At 38.7% G+C, this 18,458-nt stretch overlaps 1 protein-coding gene across 1 annotated transcript in view; it reads left to right on the plus strand.

The window, feature by feature from the left end:
• Positions 1-18,458, plus strand: part of LOC102997685 (cytidine monophosphate-N-acetylneuraminic acid hydroxylase) — a 269,255-nt gene that overhangs the window by 149,851 nt on the left and 100,946 nt on the right. Inside the window, exon 3 of the mRNA XM_057554267.1 lies at positions 193-254. The gene's annotated coding sequence lies outside the window, so the exon portion shown is untranslated. The remainder of the gene's footprint in view (positions 1-192; positions 255-18,458) is intronic.

Raw genomic sequence — 18,458 nt, forward strand, 5'->3', positions numbered from 1 at the left:
AGAGCTAAGTGAATTTAGCCAGAAACTATTCTAAACTGGGAATGAAAGGAGATCAGGATTTTAAAGAAAAAGAAAAAGAAAGAAAGAAAAAGGCCTCTCAAATTAGAGCTAGGCAAAAGAGATTCTGAATGTAAAGCCACTTGGGGAGGATGTGTGCTCTTGGATAAATCTTTTTTTTTTTTTTTTTTTCAGCAAGCATGTATTAAGGACCTACTGTAACTGGCTTATTGAGCAGTCTTGGTTTATTGGGAGACGTAAGTGTGAAGAAATTTTATTTTTTCCTGTCATTGTTTTCCATCTGTCAGATATCTCTTTCTTGACCTTTAATGAAATCTTGGGCAGATTTAATAACATTTGGTTACTGAAAGTCCATTTGTTTAAAACTCCAATAGTATCCAATTCAAATCTCAAATATTACCATAGCCCTACTCCCACTCCAGGTACTATGTCATAAAGAAAATCTTAACTTAAAGAAGTCATAATTTTTTAAATTTAGGTATAACTGACATATAACATTGTATTAGTTTTAGGTGTACAACAAAATGAGTTGATATATGTATATATTGTGAATGATTATCACAAGTTTAGTTAATATCCATTATCACACATAGTTACACATTTTTTTTCTTGTGATGAGAAATTTTTTTTTTTTTTGGCCACATGGCATGAGGGATCTTAGTTCCCCGACCAAGGATCAAATCCATGCCCCCTGCACTAGAAACACAGCATCTTAACCACTGGACCACCAGAGAATTCCCAATGAGAACTTTTAAGATTTACTCTCTTAATGACTTTCAAATACACGATAGTTACCATACTGGACATTACATCCCCAGAACTTATAATCTTATAAACAAGAAGTCATAATTTTGAGAATCTAAGTTATATAAAACATATTATCTGGTCATATTGAAATAATTACATCAGAAATAAGCAACAAAAAGACTTGATAAAATCTAAATATTTGGAAACTTAAAACGGAATTCTCAAATACTCATGAGTTAAACAGGAACTATAGCAGAAATGACAAAATATTTGTACTGAAGGACTGGGAAGGTACTACAGATCTGAACCTGTGAGATTAAGTTAAAGGAAAATTTATAACCTTATATGCATTATTTAAAAACAACAAGATCTAGAAATAAATAAAGCTTTTTACTCATGAAGCTACTGAAAGAGTGATAGGGCAAACTTAAAGAAAGTAGAAGCAAAGAAGTAGTAAAGATGGCAGAAGATAAAGAATTAGAAAACAAAACAACAAAGAGAATCAAAAATCTAAAAACTTCTTTGTAAACAGAAAATCATAATACAAATCATCTTCTAATGAGATGAATAAAAGAAGGCATAAATAAACAGTATTAGGAATGAGAAACAGATACGACTGCAGATACAGTAGAGACTTTTAAAACCATGAGACAACTATAAATAATTTTGCCAATAAATTTGAAAATATGAACAAGATTCAGTGTCTTCTAGAAAATGTAAATGATCAAAAACTAATTCAAGAAGAATTAGGAGACCTAAAAAGAACTATAGCTGATATTTAGAACTTCCTTCTTTTGAAAACTGCTGCATGTTTTCTGTTACCTTCAGTCATGATCTCAGCTGGCCAAGATTCTTCCCCTGCTGGTGCGACCCAAACCCTCATTTCTGAAGGGCTGAATCTTCAGCAGTCTTGCCTTTTCTTGTTTGATGCAGTTTTTCATTAACTTTTCCCTCCTGATTGCAATTTAATAAGGGTTGCATTTAACAACAGACTTTTTACATACTGCAAACATTTTAAAGTATAGTCAAGCATCCTTCCATTATCGATCATTATGGGGATTTTAGTAAAGGTAAAAATTCTTCTGAAAACACTTGTGAAATGTGCTACCATCTTACTATTTGTGTAAATATTAAGAAATACTTAGGAAAGATTATCTTTTTCTTTTCAAAAGGTTTTCACTATAAGGCACATAATATTAAACTCTAGAAGCCATTAGATTATGTAATATTTCCCTTTTAATCATTATTTGCCTTTTACCTTGTATTGCCTGAATGAAGCAGGTGAGTAGTGTAGTTATAACAGAATTGATTGAAACTACTGGATTTAATAAATAACATATTTGTATGCAGAAAAGGTATTATTAACTTTATTTAATGAGAAAAATGGCATATTATATGTAAACTATGGATCCTATACTGTTATAGGCAAAAAAAATTGTGAGGCACTTAGATTAACAGTGAAGGAGAAAAGTACTGAGATTTCCTTTTTTTTTTTTTTAACATCTTTATTGGAGTATAATTGCTTTACAATGGTGTGTTAGTTTCTGCTTTATAACAAAGTGAATCAGCTATACATATACATATATCCCCATATCTCCTCCCTCTTGCGTCTCCCTCCCACCCTCCCTATCCCACCCCTCTAGGTGGACACAAAGCACCGAGCTGATCTCCCTGTGCTATGTGGCTGCTTCCCACTAGCTAGCTATTTTACATTTGGTAGTGTATATATGTCCACGCCACTCTCTCACTTCACCCCAGCTTACCCTTCCCCCTCCCCCTCCCTGTGTCCTCAAGTCCATTCTCTACATCTGTGTCTTTATTCCTGTCCTGCCCCTAGGTTCTTCAGAACCTTTTTTTTTTAGATTCCATATATATGTGTTAGCATACGGTATTTGTTTTTCTCTTTCTGACTTACTTCACTGTGTATGACAGACTCTAGGTCCATCCACCTCACTACAAATAACTCAATTTCGTTTCTTTTTTTTTTAAATTAATTAATTAATTAATTAATTTATTTATGGCTGTGTTGGGTCTTCGTTGCTGTGCGAGGGCTTTCTCCCGTTGCGGCAAGCGGGGGCCACTCTTCATCGTGGTGCGCGAGCCTCTCACCATCGCGGCCTCTCTTGTTGCGGAGCACAGTCTCCAGACGCGCAGGCTCAGTAATTGCGGCTCAGGGGCCCAGCCGCTCCGCGGCATGTGGGATCTTCCTTGAGCGGGGTTCGAACCCATGTCCCCTGCGTTGGCAGGCAGATTCTTAACCACTGCGCCACCAGGGAAGCCCAGCATTTCATTTTTTTGCTGCTACTGAAATGGAATTTTTAAAATTTATTTCAAATTATTTGCTACTTTTAATAGGTTCCTTTTTACATGTTGACCTTGTATCTTACAATTTTGCTAAATTCGTTTATTCTAGAAGTTGTTTTGCAGATTACTTAGGATTTTCTATATTGATGACCATACCATCTGCAAATAGAAACAGTTTTATCTGTTCTTTCCCAATCTTCATGATTTTATTTTTCTTACTTTATTGCACTAACGTCTCCAATACAATGTTGATTAGATGCTTTCAGAGTGGACAATCTTGCCTTATTTGTTATCTAATGGGGAAAACATTTAATATTTCGCCACTAAGCATGATGTTAACTGTAGGTATTTTGCAGATGCCCTTTATCAGATTGAGGAAGGTCTTCACTAATCCTAATTTGCTGAGATTTCACCATAAATAATGTTAAATTTTGTCAAATGCTTTTTCTGCACCTATTAATATGATCATATGATTTTTCTCCTTTATTCCATTAATACAGTGAATTACGTTGTTTGATTTTCAAATTTTAAACTAACCTCACATTCCTAGGTTAAATTCCAGTTGGTTATGATGTATTATCTTTCTTTTATATACTGCTGGATTTGACTTGCTAATATGCTAAGAATGTTTTTCATTCATTTTCTAACAACTTGATATTAAAACCCAAAGCAGTGTATGCTTATTGGGGAAAAAAAGACCCTCAACCAATATAAAAGCATGTGAAGTAAAAAATGAAAGAACTTCTCCCCTCCCACCCACCCTCTTGCAAGAGGCAATCATAATTAACAATTTGGTGTGTATCCTTTCCCACTTTTTTCTGTGCATGTACAAATATATTACATACAGTGTAAATTCTGCTTTTTCACTTAACACTTCCTCATAACATTAACTGTTCTCTTAAAACATGGTTGTTTTGTTATTTAAATTGTAATATTACATAGCATTGACTCTAATTTATTTATCTATTGATATTTTCCTATTGTGGGACATATAGGTTACCTATCTTACTTTATAATGGAATGAAACAAAATGGTATTGACGTTCGTTCAGATTTTTCTGTAAGATGTTACGGAAAGTCCCAAACAAACTTTATGGCCAGCACAATAATAATGATGTATGATAGGATTGTAACAGAGATGTACACCAGCTGCTGAAAAAACTTCCCAGGTAAAACGGCTGGGCTTGACCTGAGTTCTAATGGGTGAGTGAGTGCTGAGTTTCTTCATTAAGAAAGGAGGGGATGGGAATTCCCTGGTGGTCTAGTGGTTAGGACTCTGTGCTTTCACTGCTGTGACCCAGGTTCAATCCCTGGTTGGGGAATTAAGAGAAAGAGAGGGAGAGAGGAAGATAAGGAAAGAAAGAAGAAAGAAAGGTAGGAAGACAAGAAAGGGAGGGGGGAAAGGAGGGGAGAAGGAAGGAAGAAAGAGGAAAAGCAAGAAGGAAAACAACATCAGTGTCAAGCCCAGGAGTTGGCTGACATAGACTGTATCCATTTTTCCATCCCAGTGGTGAAACACTTGGAAAAAATAATCTCTTCCCAATATAGTTCATTCTTTTCTTGCAAAACTTTTCTCGTTATTTGACTTTTATTATTTTTAGCTGATGAAAAGCCAGCAACTCACTGAAAACTTTCCCATGAGGTAATGGGAGGAACCACTGAACCACATTCCAAATTTCTTATTGTAAATTGATTACATGTAAAAGTTATTTTCCTCCTCTGCTTTCCCTGTGGATAATGAAGAACATCTACAGATGTTTGTTTTGGAATGGCTCCAACTCCTCTTGTAGATTCTATCATGGTTTGTCTTCTAAACTCTCACTAAACACAGGGGATTTTGGGCAGGGGATTTTTGCCTCATTTGACCTCTTTCTTTTGAATGGCCTACAACAGACTCTTTCCACTTAAGTCTGGCTTTAAAAAATTTACCTAAATTCTCCTTCTTTAGCATGCCACTGTCTTCCTACTGAATGGTATTTAAAAGACTTTGAAGATCTGTATTATTTATTTCCTGCTAGTCTTCTAGTATTATTGGTGTGAACAACAGGAAATTTACTCCTGGATTATTCTAGTTATTGTAGTGCCCCTTGAATTTTTTCAGGTGAAACCAATCCTTGTATTAGTTCCCTATAGCGAGGTGTGTTTCTTTTCTGTGCATTATTTTTCACATTTGAAAAATGGATATAAACTTGCCATGCTTCTTCCCAAGGGAAGAATTGATAATCAAATGAAATAATACAGGTAAAAATAATTTAAATGTTCAAAGGTGGTAGAGGTCCTATATCAGTAAGTGCTCATTATCAATAATAGAGCTACCATTAAGCTGAGTTCCTGATGCAACCCAGGCTGGGTGCCAAGTGCTTTATTGACATTATCTCATTTTCATTCTCACAACTCCCTTATTCACATTTTACAGATGAGGAGGTTAAGTAATTCACCTGATGGCACACAGAGGCAGAATTCAGATCTGTCTTAACCTATTGTCTGTGCTCTTAGATATCGTACTGCATACCTCTCAATAATATTTATTGAATGTGCAGTATCCAGTGCGATGATGTCACTTGGATGGTCTCCAAATAACAGAAGGTCTGTGATGGCTTAGGTGGTCCCCCTGCCAACTGTTAGTTTAGTCAGAGCTAGCAATAATAATTTTAAAAATAACTTGTTTGTGTAGTAACCCTTACTGTATAGACATTTCTACCACTTCGTTTAATCCTATCAACACTGCATTAACCACAGCAGATATTAACCTCACTTTATTCAAAGAGGCTGGTAGTCCAAGATCTCACAATGTCAGATCTTTTCTTAAGGGGGTTTTGTGTCTGTTAGTATCCAGTTGATCAGCAGTCAGATGTACTTCTTACATATATAACTATCTCTCAGATCAGAATTCTTCAAGTGGGCCTTTGTTTATTGATCATGGTAAGTCTCCCACACTCAGGGTTTTCATCCATGGGGGCTGTGTGAACTTTCTATGGTTGCTGCAACAAATTACCACAGATTTAGTGACTTAAAACAATACAAACTTACTATCTTACAGTTTTGTAGGTTAGAAGTCCAACATGGGGCTCCCTGGAATAAAATCCAGGTGTTAGCAAGGCTGTGTTCCTTTCTTGAGGCTCCAGAGGAGAATCTGTTTCCTTGCTTTTTCTAGCTTCTGAGGCTGCCCACATTCCTTGGCTCATGGCCCCTTCCTCTTTTATCAAAGCCAGCCACAGCTGATCAAGTTCACCTCACATCCCATCACTCTGGACTCGCCTTTTGCCTCCCTCTTCCACTTTTATGGACCCTTGTAATTCCATTGGACTCACCTGGACAATCTAGGATAATTGCTCTATCTTAAGGTCAGCTGACCTTAATTTCATCTGCAACTTTAGTTCCCCTTTGCCATAGAACCTAATTTATTCATAGTTCCCAGGGATTAGAATGTAGATATCTTTGAGGCCATTATTCTGGCTACCACAGGGGCTCATTTATGTTTTTTAAAAAAAATATTTCTTTCTTTCTTTGTTTGGCTGCACCGGGTCTTAGTTGCAGCATGCAGAATCTTTGCTGTGGCATGCGGGATCTTTTAGTTGCGGCATGATGGATCTAGTTCCCTGACCAGGGAGTGAACCCGGGCCGCCTGCATTGGGAGCGCAGTCTTAGCCACTAGACCACCAGGGAAGTCCCATCATTTATGTTTAAAATGAATGCTCATCTGTGTTTAAGACTGATGAGCGTAGGTGGTTGGTGTGAATTTCCACAGTGGCCTGTAGATCTATTTCCACCATGGGAAAGGGGAGAGTTGACTCTTGACTTTTAGGTAAGTGGGCTGGGCCTGCTCACACACAAACTGCTCATTAGGGAGAGGCAGGCACCTGAGCTAGCCGCACCCATTGGTGGCCAAAGTAAGGTTGTTTATACTTTGCAGAGGCATTCTAGAATAATTGTGCTTGGCCACAGCTGCTGTTCCTTTTTGTTTTCTCTCTGTTGGTTGAAAAAGTCCTGAGATAATTCGGGCTTTCCTCCACTGACACTATAGCTCCCCCACTTCCTTTTCAAAGTGACATTTAATGGCTCCCCTTTGTATACATAACACATTCCAACAAGGTTTTTCATAATATTCCCCTGCCCTCTTTTCAAACCTCAATAGGTTGTTTCCAGCTTCAATGAGATACCACATATCAAATACCTAGTATGAGGTAGATATATCAGTCGGAGAATTTAGTTGCAAACCTACTTTAGTTAGTGTAAGTAGTAAAGAAATTTGTTAAAGCATATGAGAATGTCTAGGAGGTTCAGAGAGTCAGGCATGAAGGTTAAAGAGCCAGGAACAATGCCCAGATTATAATGCTGAACACTTCAGAGCCTGGACACAGGCCTGGACAGAAGATGCAACTATTGGGCTTCTGGCCAGTTCTGCCTCTGTAGGCTGAATGCCTCCACACCACCATTGCCAGAAACAATCCTCCTGGCACTGTTTTCATATTCAGTTTTCAAAGAAATAATAATGTCCACATTATTGGGTTAAAAAAAATCATCTTTTTGTTTTGACTGAGCAGCATTCATTCTCTCTTCCTATCAGGACAGCCAATTTCAGACACTTCCCCCTACCATGTGTAGTCTCTTTTTTTAAAAAAAATACATATTTATTTGTTGGCTGTGTCGGGTCTTAGTTGGGGCGCGCAAGCTCCTCTCTTGTGGCATGCGGGCTTAGTTCCCCACGAGGGATCGAACTGATGTCCCCTGCATTGCAAGCCTGATTCTTAACCACTGGACCACCAGGGAAGTCTCCCATGTGTAGTCTTGATGGGAGACTAAATCCAGTGGGCTGCCTCTCACTTCCTCTCATGATGTTGGCAAGACAAGCTCTCTTTGGAGATTCTGACAAATGGTTTACCCCAGACATCCTGGACCAGACCGTTCCTGCCGGGAAACTGATCCATTAGCTACCCAATGTCCTACCAGCTTCCAGGGTGGGTTCTCTTAGCTTGCTTATTGATTTTCAGAGCTTATCCATTTCCTCACAATAACTCATTTGCTGAGGGTAGGCAGCATTGGGTTTTCCCATTAGTAAGCAAAAATTCTCATTCTTGTATTCCAAATATTGGCCAATTAAGGGTTCTTGGAGAAAGAGGCTGTTGCCTGGAAATAGGAATAGAGAGAGAGTATGGGAAATAGAGCAAAGATGGGGCTTGCAGGAGCAAAATTTAGCAGGAAGTTAGAAGTGGAAGGAGATGGAGGCAGAGGAAGAAAGGCCAATTTTTTTCACATCCATTCCCTGCCCCAGTAACAGCCATATCCACCTCTCGCCTTAACTAGCTTCCTACCAAGGCCTGTACTTCAGATCCTACCTCTCCCATTCAAAGGCTTCAAACTGCCCAGGGCCCATCTGCAACTTCCCAGGCACTTCCCACACATGTGCTTCCCCACCCATCAACCAAAGGCCTCATATCTCTCAACCAATCTGTCATTCCACCCCCCACTCTGTCCCTGCGGAGCCCTTGGACCTGCCTCACCCATGTTTGTCTGTATTAGACAATTACTTTAGGTTGAAATGCTCAGGTGAGGATGACCTGAAGTAGGCAATTAAGACTTGCATCTTTTCACAGAAGTGCTCCCTTAAAAATAGAGGCTAAGCCTGTAAAGTGGTTGCTTTTTTTTAACATCTTTATTGGAGTATAATTGCTTTACAATGGTGTGTTAGTTTCTGCTGTATAACAAAGTGAACCAGCTGTACATATACATATATCCCCATATCTCTTCCCTCTTGCGTCTCCCTCTCTCCCACCCTCCCTATCCCACCCCTCTAGGTGGACACAAAGCACCAAGCTGATCTCCCTGTGCTATGCGGCTGCTTCCCACTAGCTATCTATTTTACATTTGGTAGTGTATATATGTCCATGCCACTCTCTCACTTTGTCCCAGCTTACCCTTCCCCCTCCCCGTATCCTCAAGTCCATTCTCTAGTAGGTCTGCGTCTTTATTCCCATCTTGCCCCTAGGTTCTTCATGACCATTTTTTTTTTTTTTTTTAGATTCCATATATATGTGTTAGCATATGGTATTTGTTTTTCTCTTTCTGACTTACTTCACTGTGTATGACAGACTCTAGGTCCATCCACCTCACTACAAATAACTCAATTTCGTTTCTTTTTATGGCTGAGTAATATTCCATTGTATATATGTGCCACTTCTTCTTTACGCATTCATCTGTCGATGGACACTTAGGTTGCTTCCATGCCCTGGCTATTGTAAATAGAGCTGCAATGAACATTTTGGTACATGACTCTTTTTATTTTTTTTTTAAAGGAACCATTTTGAGATATGTCAGAGCACACGGTTCTTTTTTTTTTTTTAATTTTATTTATTTATGGCTGTGTTGGGTCTTCGTTTCTGTGCGAGGGCTTTCTCTAGTTGTGGCAAGCGGGCACCACTCTTCATCACGGTGCACGGGCCTCTCACTATCGCGGCCTCTCTTGTTGCGGAGCACAGGCTCCAGACGCACAGGCTCAGTAGTTGTGGCTCACGGGCCTAGTTGCTCCGCGGCATGTGGGATCTTCCCAGACCAGGGCTCGAACCCGTGTTCCCTGCATTGGCAGGCAGATTCTCAACCGCTGCGCCACCAGGGAAGCCCTGGTACATGACTCTTTTTGAATTATGGTTTTCTCAGGGTATATGCCCAGTAGTGGGATTGCTGAGTCGTATGGTAGCTCTATTTTTAGTTTTTTAAGGAACCTCCATACTGTTCTCCATAGTGGCTGTATCAGTTTACATTCAAAGTGGTTGCTTTTTAAACAAACATACGTGAACTCAAACATCCAAGCAAATGTTAAACCTATTAAAACCATGACCTCAGAGCCTACTGAGTTATCCTAATTATGCGACCATATCTCCTCATATTTCTGAAATGCATTTTTGGTAATTTCTTTCAGCATCTAAAGCCTGATTTTTCTCATCCAAAGTATATATTCTGAGTGTCTAGCATGCTACAAACTTTGGGTCAGGGACCAGTGAAGGAGAGGTTATGGCTGTAAAACTCTTAACCTCAGAAAGGACACAGATACATAAGCAATTATAAGAAGCAAGAGATCCAGATAATCATTCTTAAGCAAGTGTTTTTAGGACTGCATACAGTTTGCAGAAAATTCTTTATAACATCCAAAAAATATGAGCAAATTGACGTCTTTTAAGAGTGGTCATACCTCTAGAACCTAGATTGTGGTTTCCAGACACTATTTCCAACAAAAGAAGCCAAAGCTTTTAGGAGAAATAGCTGGTTTGAAATCTGGAGCAGGAAATCTACATGATGGACATAGAATATCTTATCATATAAGTGGCAAGGAGCTATTAAATACTATTGGGATCATCTCAAAATGACTCACAGAAGTCAATTTGAAAAGATTCCCACTGGCCAAGCTGGAATGATTTGAGCATTAATAAGATTAATAACTGGAGTGGATTCAAGGTCGTCAAATGTGTTAAACTCAATGCATTCAAAATGATGCTAAAAAGAAATTGGAGGATTGGGGACAAAATCATGCATTTATCCTCCCTTTCCTTTACAAACTGTACAAGTGGGTAACTAGTCAATAAAGGGAAATTTATCTTACAAAAGGATTATAGTTAATGTATGAAAAAGTATTGATAGAATTTCTCCATCTTTCAAGCCCCTAATTAAATAATCACAGTACTGAACATCAATGGTTGGAGACATCACAAAAAGACAGAGCCTGACTTCTCTGGAGGTGAAAAACTTCCAGATCAGTTAATATAGGGCAACATTTCTCAAAGCATGTTATGCTAAATTCTGTCTCTATTAGATATTCTGCCAAGAATTATTTTAATCTTAAATAAGTTTGGGGAATGTGGAACACAGTATCCTTTCTTTCTTGATGATTCACAATGCACATTAGTATATTAAGTTCCTGAAAAAACAATGACATCATGGGCATCCTGATAGAAGAAACAAAGCCTTACCTGTGCAACTCATGAAACAAATTGAACTTGAATCTAATCAAGCCTCTAGAGTCAACTAAAGGAAATATGTAAGAAAGCAGAGGGACATGTTAAATTATACCACAGGGATGTAATCTGCAAGATCCATACGGTGTAAAACTCTGAGGGCTAAAAAACTTGGTTTATTCTACAAATAAGTTGTACGGGGAAAAGAGATGGAAGGGAGTCTACTAATGAAAAGAGACTTAAAAGATATATCAACCAATCATGATATGGAAAGCTTGTCTAGATCCTGAATTTTTTTTTAATGCTAAAAAACTCCATTTAATGACAGTTATGAGACAGTTGGAAATTTGAACACTCAATATTTAATAATATTGAGGAATATTTTAGACGTAATGTTGGCATATAGTTTTTTTAAAAATAAATTTATTCAGTTATTTATTTTATCTCTGGCTGCGTTGGGTCCTTGTTGCTGTGCGCAGGCTTTCTCTAGTTGCGGTGAGTGGGGGCTTCTCTTGGTTGTGGTGCGCGGGCTTCTCATTGCGGTGGCTTCTCTTGTTGCAGAGCACGGGCTCTAGGCCCGCGGGCTTCAGTAGTTGAGGCATGCGGGCTCTAGAGCACAGGCTCAGTAGTTGTGGCGCACGGGCTTAGTTGCTCTGCGGCACGTGGGATCTTCTGGACCAGGGATCAAACCCGTGTCCCCTGCACTGGCAGGCGGATTCTTAACCACTGTGCCACAAGGGAAGCCCCAGCATATAGTTTTGTTTTACAAGTGTTATTTCTTTTAGAGATTCATATGTAAACATATATGGATATAAGGGATTTGTGTTTTTTTTTTTTTAAGAATAAATTATTTATCTTTGGCTGCATTGTGTCTTCGTTGCTGTGCACGGGCTTTCTCTAGTTGAGGCGAGCGGGGGCTACTCTTCGTTGCGGTGCATGGGCTTCTCATTGCGGTGGCTTCTGTTGTTGCGGAGCACGGGCTCTAGGCGTGCCAACTTCAGTAGTTGTGGCACGTGGGTTCAGTAGTTATGGCACACGGGCTTAGTTGCTCCGCGGCATGTGGGATCTTCTCGGACCAGGGAACGAACCTGTGTCTCCTGCATTGGCAGGCGGATTCTTAACCACCGCGCCACCAGGGAAGTCCCAGGGGATTTGTTTTAAAAAAAATACTGGATAGAGGGAAGTGGATGGGAGTTTGGATGGGACCATGGGTTGGCTGTGGGTTGCTGGTTGTTGGACTGGGTAATGGGTACGTGAGAGGTCATATTATTCTGTCTACTTTGTGTGTGTTTTAGATTGTCTGGAGTAGAAAATTTTTAAAAAGAGTGGTCATAATTTTTAAGTGGCCGTTTAGTGTCAAATCGGACAAGGGAAGAGAGTAGATCAAGGCAAGTCTGTTTTTCATAATGTTTAGAAAGATAAATACCAAACTGTCATTGTTGGCTGTTCTATAAAGCTTTAAGAAAAGATTTTTTCCCCATTGTGTCTAATAACTTAGCTCAGGTGATCACAAATATCCAATTCCTTAAAATAACGAAAGCATTTTTACAACAAGTGTCACTGAAATGAAAGAGTATCACATGTTTTGACATGTAAAATTCTGATGCATTATTTAAGTCTTGTGATTATTTAGTTCTGAGTCATACGTAAAATCAAATAGACCTTATTGATGAAGCATAAACTGATTTTGGAAAATGAGTGTAGAGCCAAGGGAAATCACGCCAAGGACTAGAGCCAGAGACTCCCCACCCCCTCGGAGGCTGTATATTTATTTAGCCAAATGGCCAGACACAGCAGGGACTGGGGACACCGTGTAGCAAATTGAGACAAAAAATGTGCTGCTGTTGCTCACTCTTTCCTGAGTGTCCGTGACATTCAATTTTTGTTCCTAGAAGCCAAGGTAGAAAGCACACAATATAATTCGTGATAACTTTATATAAGGGTCTCTCTTTGTTTTTGTGATCTGTGTCTTCAAGTATGTTATCTCAGTCAGGAGGTCATGTATTCATTCAATTTACCCGTGGTGGGAGGCAATATAGTATGATGGTAAATGCTTTTGTTTCTATTTGCCACAATCCACATAGCAGGCATTTAAAGGGCACCTACCGGGTGTGCAGCAAGGTGTGATAGAGATAATGAGGGCCATAACAACCATTCTTTCAATAACTATTTGTGGTGTGCTTACTAGGAGCCATGTGTTATTGTAAGTCCTGTGGATAGAGGTGAACAAAGCAAAATTCCTTCTCATATGGAGCTTATGAACTAGTGGGACAGAGAGATAATCATACACAAATATATAATATAATGTCAAATACTGATACTGACTGTGAAGAAAAACAAAGCAGGGTATGTAGATAGTTATGGGACTGCTACTGATGATCACGTATTAAAAGGCTACTGTGTGGCAAATGCAGTCGTAGAAGCTTTGAATCCATAAGCTCACTAACTCCACAACCTCTGTGGAGTAGGCATGGTAGAGTATTTCACTGTTGCAGATGTGGAAACTGAGGCTTAAAGAGGTGAAGGTCATTTAGCAAGTAAAGTGGAAGCCGCAGATTAGAACCTCCTCTCCCCTCCCCAACTCCCCTCCTGTCCCTTCCCATCCCCCCCCCCCAATTCCAAACCTTGGGATCTTAACCATTATGATGGGGGCACAGTAGCGAGATGGAAGGTCACGTTGAGATGGAAAAAATGACCTCTCTCTTTTACCAGTGGCCATGTTGTGTGCTCTGAGTCTCACTTTTCTCATCTATAATCGTACCCACTACATAGAGTAGTTTTTAGAATTACATGGTAAAATATGTGTAAATCAGTAAGAACACACCTGGCTTATCAAAAGTCCTCAGTACATGTTAGATTCTCCAATGTAATTGATGGGCAGGTGATGAGGGGGTTGATAAACACTGGGAACTTGCAGTGCTTTCTCAGGGGTGCAGGTGGCACCTGATTACACAGGCCATGGGCATATACAGATCAGGAGACTCCTGGGTGTTTGGGGGAAAACTGGGAGGACATTAAAGGCCAAAGTCACCCACTTCACATTTGCCTCAGACAGGCCCTGGATGCCAGTATAACATGTGAAGGAAGAGTAGCACCTAGGTATTTAACAAAACTGTTTTGTAAAAATCAACAGCAGGGGGTGTTGTGGGCCGCTTTTTTAATTTATAAGGACCATCTCAACTTGCTGTTTTTTTTGGGTTTTTTTTTTTTTTTTAATTTTATTTATTTATTTATGGCTGTGTTGGGTCTTCGTTTCTGTGCTAGGGCTCTCTCTAGTTGCGGCAAGCGGGGGCCACCCCCCATCGCGGTGCGCGGGCCTCTCCCTATCGGGGCCTCTCTTGTTGCGGAGCACAGGCTCCAGACGCGCAGGCTCAGCAATTGTGGCTCACGGGCCCAGCTGCTCCGTGGCATGTGGGATCCTCCCAGACCAGGGCTCAAACCCGTGTCCCCTGCACTGGCAGGCAGATTCTCAACCACTGCGCCACCCGGGAAGCCCCAACTTGCTGTTTTGATAGTGGTTCCCCAAACTGGCTGGAAGCCAAAATAACCTGGGGAACTTCTTGAAAATACAAACTCAAATGTTCCAAGGTAAAATATTTCTATGGTGGGGAAATTTTGAGGACCACTAGTGTAAAGGGAACAAAAGCATTGTTCATTGCTTCATCCCCAAAACCTAGAGCAGTGCCTGGTATGTAGGAGAGAATCAATTAGGATTTGCTGAATGAAATTTCTGTATTCTCACCGCCTTCCTATCTTTCCTTCCCCAAACACATAGGGCATTTTCCCCCTCTGTGAAATACTCTCTGAGATGCTGAGTATTCAAAGTCTTCTCAGTGGTAGGCCCTATGTAGAGGAAAAAGTAGAGAGATTTAAGGGGCATGGTCAGGACTTTCTTGCTCCAAACTTCCTCTTTGTGTCTGCCAGAGAACTAGCAATTTCTACCACTGCAGCTTTTCTTGGGTTAAGATGTTGTGTCTCCAGGCAACTTCAATTACTAGACAAAATACGTTATATCAAGAGAGGGAGGTTGTTGGAAAGGGAAGGTGGAGAGTGCCAGGGGTAAAAACACCTTATTCATAGTATATCACACATTAGGACAGATAGTAGAACTGATGGGAAATAGCAGTAAGGAAAAGCCTCAAGGCTTGGGGATAGCAGGCTAGGAGGAGCACCCCGGAAGCTGGCTGGGATGGGGGTGGGGAGAGTTGATGGGGCGGGGAGGGAGGGCAGTGGTGGTAATGGTGGTGAGCATTTGAAGAGTACAGAGAGGTTCACACTTAAAAGAAACTTTTCCTAAGTAACACTTTGTCTATGGAGTAGGGTGGGCGGTGGGGGAGGGGGTCAGGAGACATTAACAGCTCCAAGTGCTTGGTACACAGTTGACTGTGACCTGTTGAAATGCATTGCTAAGAGTTAGCAGTTCAATCCCACGAACATTTTTGGATATCTTCTAAGTGCTAAGGTTTGGGATACAGAGATTGTCCTGTATGCTGCCTTCAAGACTCCACACTTCCACTGCAGGGGGTGCAGTTTCAATCCCTGGTCGGGGAACTAAGATCCTGCATGCCGGGTGGTGTGGCCAAACAAACACACAAACAAACAAACAAAAAAGCCCCACATGACTTGTCAGATTCACAGATTCACACCATACCCAGGGCTCTGTTATTGTTTCCTGAAATCATTTCAGTTGTTCTTTCCCTGGCCTTAGCCCTTTCTCACACACACACACACCCATGGGTACTCAGCTGAATACCTGAGGGGCCCTCTGCAGACCTCAAAGTTCTCTCTTGGTGCAGAACTCTTGTCTTTTGTGTTCTGCCCCACAAACCCTAACTGCCCCAAACTCTCCAGACCCTCAGGTGTTTCCTCAACTCAGGGAGACTTTTGGAAAGGTGTCCCTTTCCTTCTCTGTGACCTGAAAATTCTCTGAACAATAAGCCGGGGCAATCATTTGGCTTAACTTATCTGTTTGTTTCTTGGAGGTCACCATTCTTTGTTGTCTGATTTGTTTTGAGAATTGTTCCTTCATATGTTTTATCTTTTTTTTTTTTTTTTTTGGTTGTTTCAAACAAGGGGGTAAATATGGTTCTTATTTACTTCATCTTCAAGAAGTGGAAATGTATGAGTCATTCTTGATGCTTTTTTTTCCTACTAGTTTTGGTTTTAATTTACATTTCTCTGATGACTTGTGATGTTGGGCACTGTTTCATGTGCTTATTGGCCCTTGGTTTATCTTTTTTGTTGAAATGTCTGTTCAAATCTTTTGCCTTTTTTTTTTTTTTAATTGGGTTCCTTATCTTTTTATTCTTGAGTTGTAGGGATTCTTGAGTTGTATATCATGGACATGAGTTTTTCATCAGATATGTGTTTTACAAACATTTTCTCCCAGTCTGTAGCTTGCCTATGTCTTTTGTTATGCAGAAGTTTAAAAATTTTTGATGAAGTCTAATTTGTTAATTTCTTTTTTTATATGGTTATGCTTTCTGTACCATTTCTAAGAAATCTTTGTGTGCCTCCAAGTCCTGAAGTTATTTTCTGTGCTTTCTTCTAAAAGCTTCATAGTTTAGTGTTTAAGTTTAGGTCTGTGTTTTATCTCACATTAATTTTTGTATATGGTATGAGGTAGGGATAAAGGTTAATTTTTTTCCTCCATATGAGCACTCAGCTGTTCCAGTACCATTTGTTAAAAAGTAACAAATGGTTTGTATTGTATTCCATCAACCTAAGTTTTCAATCCTTTACTAGTACCACAGTCTTGATTCTGGAGCTATATAATAAGTTTTGAAGTCAGGTAGTAAAAGTCCTCCAACTTTATTCTTCTTTTTCAAGATTGCTTTGGCTATTTAGGTTGTTTGTATTTCCATATATATCTTAGAATAAACTTGTAAATTTCTACCAAAAAAACTTAGATTATGATTAGAAATGCATTGAATCTATTGCATCGACAGATCAGTTTGGAGAATTGATATTTTAACAACTGAGTCTTCCTACCCTTGATATTTTAGTGTTACTACTTATGCAGGGTTTAAATTTATATATTATATAATTAAGTTTTAATGGAATACTGGATTTAATACTGTTCTAGGATTTTATCCATTGCATCTATATATTTATATTTATTGGTACAAAGATTTTTATATTATGTTATCTTTTTAATGTCTGCAACATCTATAGTATATCCTCTTCTTTCTTCCCTATAATGGTGATTTATGTCTTCTTCCTTTTTTTTTTCTTGACCAATAATATTACTAGATATTTTTCATTTTTGTGTTGACCTTTTCAAAGAACTAATTTTTGAATAGATTATTTTATATATATATATCTTTATTGGAGTATAATTGCTTTACAACGTTGTGTTAGTTTCTGTTGTACAACAAAGTGAGTCAGCTATAAGTATACATACATCCCCATATCCCCTCCCTCTGGAGCTTCCCTCCCATCCTCCCTATCCCACCCCTCTAGGGGGTCACAAAGCATCGAGCTGATCTCCCTGTGCTTTGCAGCAGCTTCCCACTAGCCATCCATTTTACGTATGGTAGTGTATATATGTCAATGTTACTCTCTCACTTCATCCCAGCTTGAATAGTTTATTTTGAATAGGTTATCTCCATTGTATGTTAATTTTCTATTTTATTAAATACTGCTCTGTATTTTCTTTCTCTTTTTTTCTCTGTTTATTTTGCAGTTCTTTTTCTAACTTCTTGGAATTAATATTTAGCTCATTAAATTTCAGAGTTTCTTTTCTAGTGTCAGCATTTACCTCTAAATATTGCTTCAGTGAGTCCCCCAGGTTTGTTATGTATATTTTCATTAATACCTAGTTCTAAATAATTTCTCATCTATTATGATTTATTTATGACCAATATATCACATAAATATCTGTTTCTTAATTTCCAACAGTAAATTTTATTAGTTATTGTTTTGGTTTTGATTCTGAGCTTAGTTGCATTATAATGTATGCAATATTGTATCTCTATATGATATTATCTCTTTGAAATTAGTTGAGATTCAACCTGTGTATGATCAGCTATGGTAACTGGATAACTGTTACATATATGCAGGAAAATAATGTATATTCTGTAGTTGTTGAGTGGTATGTTTTATATGATATATGTTATATATATCATATAGAGGCAATATATAAAATTATATATTATAAATATATAGCATATCATATATGTTATATATCATATAGAGGCATTATATATGAACAAAGGCATTGCATATGATATTATATATATACTATTTAATGTATCATACAATGTTATATATGATATTGAGGCAGTATATATGTTACATATGATACAGAGAAGAGATATATATATATATGTGTATATATATATATACACATATATATATGTGTATATATATATATATATATATATATATATATATATATATATATACACATATATATATGTATATATTTGGTTGTTTCAAACAA

This window comes from Balaenoptera acutorostrata, chromosome 10, assembly GCF_949987535.1.
Source record: "Balaenoptera acutorostrata chromosome 10, mBalAcu1.1, whole genome shotgun sequence".
NCBI lineage: Eukaryota > Metazoa > Chordata > Mammalia > Artiodactyla > Balaenopteridae > Balaenoptera > Balaenoptera acutorostrata.